Source organism: Austrofundulus limnaeus, unplaced genomic scaffold (assembly GCF_001266775.1).
Source record: "Austrofundulus limnaeus strain Quisiro unplaced genomic scaffold, Austrofundulus_limnaeus-1.0 Scaffold440, whole genome shotgun sequence".
In the NCBI taxonomy this organism is placed as follows: Eukaryota; Metazoa; Chordata; class Actinopteri; order Cyprinodontiformes; family Rivulidae; genus Austrofundulus; species Austrofundulus limnaeus.
The window spans coordinates 70,897-72,945 of NW_013952842.1; the positions used below are offsets into that span (position 1 = coordinate 70,897).

Below are 2,049 nucleotides of genomic sequence, written 5' to 3' on the forward strand. Positions count from 1 at the left end.
TTCATCCAGAGACCTCGAACATCAGGACCAGATAACGGTACCAAACCACCTCCAAATGGAACAGATCTTACATTTACTTTCTGTTTAATAAAGACAATAAAACCTCAATGTTTCATGTTTTCTCTCGTTACTTAAAAAGCTTTTATTTGTGCAGCTCAGGCTCTGACTTCCTGCAAAAAATAATCAAATAAATATTTAAAAAAAAAAACAAATTCTCTCTGAAGTTGCAGCTGAAAAAAACTGAAAATGTTTGTTGAAATGTTTAAAGCAGAAGACATGGATGGACTGAAAAAAAAACAAAGATAAAGAAGAATAAAAAACCACAGACAAAATGGACAGAAGAAAACTCAGAGGAAAAATGAGGCAAAAACAGATAAGATCAGTTTTATTTATAAAGAAATATATATGAATAAATAAGAACAAAATGAGATAAAAATAAAATAAAAAACAAATGAAGCAGATTTTAAAGAACAGCATATTTCTTAATGATTTGAAAAGATCCTAAATAAATTAAATATAGTAAAAATGAATAATGTAAATAATATAAATGTTACAAAAACCAAACATCAAAGCRGTTTCACATTATTTCACAATAAAACAGCTGAAAGTTTGAGTGAAAATCTGTTCATTAGAAATAATAAATCGTAAATTATTTGTCTTGTTTAGCTGCAAACATCTGAACATAAAGGTTTGATTTGTTTAATTAGCAATAATTGTTGCAGTTTGTCTTTTAATATTTTCATTTAAACAGAGAAACCTGAACAGCTGGTTTGAAACAAACTGTCAGCAGAGGGCAGTGGTGTCTGTGGAAACTCTTCCTCTTCCTCACTTCTTTTATCATCAGGTCAAAATCAAACTGAAGTTATTTTCTGCTGCTGATTTATTCTCAGAGGATGGATTCAAGCTGTTTTTAAGGTAAATATCTGTATATTATTGATATAAAATGTGTTGTTGTGACTTTTATCACTAATTCCATTAATTGATTAAACAGTTTTTTTCTTGTCAGACTGATTTTGACCAATGAGGCTCAGCTGTGAAGCAAACAGCACAGGATGGAGGACATCGCCTGCAGCTCTCTGACTCTTTTAATTGGTATTTACTTGGAGGACTAATCATTATTTTATGTCCCTCATTATGGCCTACATCTCTGCTGAGACCCTCTGTTTGTTACAGCGAGGGTGGGGGGCTTACACAGAACATTTACACAAATAATCAGCAGATTATTGTTTCCATTTTCTCTTTATTATTATTGTGGCTAAAATGTTCTGCAGATTTCTGAGCACCAAACTGAAGTTTGTGCTTTTTCAACTGTTCAAACATCAAAACTTTCAGCTTGTGGTCGTTACGTCTCAGACTTGGTTTATACACTTTGAAATGTTTATCTTTTCTGACATTTTCTCATTAAAAATAAGTGGAAAATCACATCTTTTAAAACCTTTGATCTTTTTTAAGCCTAGACACTTGCTAATGCTAATACTAATAAATTTAATGCCAGTTTTAATACTGTTAATCCTAATAATGCTAATGCTAAAACTATTAATGCTAATACTGTTAATGCTAAAAATGCTAATGCTAATATTAATCCTGTTAATGCTAATACCACTAACGCTAATACTAATAATGTTAATGCCAGTGCTAATACTGTTAATCCTAATACCGGTAATGCTAAAACTGTTAATGCTAATATTGTTAATTCTAATACCGCTAATGCTAAAAATGCTATTGCTAATATTAATCCTGTGAATGCTAATGCTAACACTGCTAAAACCGTTAATGCTAATTTTAATACTGTTAATGCTAATACCACTAATGCTAATGGTAAAACTATTAATGCTAATACTGTAAATGCTAAAAATGCTAATGCTAATATTAATCCTGTTAATGCTAATACTAATAACGTTAATGCCAGTTTTAATACTGTTAATCCTAATAATGCTAATGCTAAAACTATTAATGCTAATACTGTTAATGCTAAAAATGCTAATGCTAATATTAATCCTGTTAATGCTAATACTAATAACGTTAATGCCAGTTTTAATACTGTTAATC

General features: G+C 30.1%; 1 long non-coding RNA gene across 1 annotated transcript in view; it reads left to right on the top strand.

Moving 5' to 3' along the window:
• Positions 1–666: 666 nt before the first annotated feature.
• LOC106529405 (uncharacterized) overlaps positions 667–2,049 on the top strand; it is a 3,985-nt gene continuing 2,602 nt past the window's right edge. Inside the window, exons 1-2 of the long non-coding RNA XR_001311636.1 lie at positions 667–915; positions 992–1,092. This is a non-coding gene — a long non-coding RNA (uncharacterized LOC106529405). The remainder of the gene's footprint in view (positions 916–991; positions 1,093–2,049) is intronic.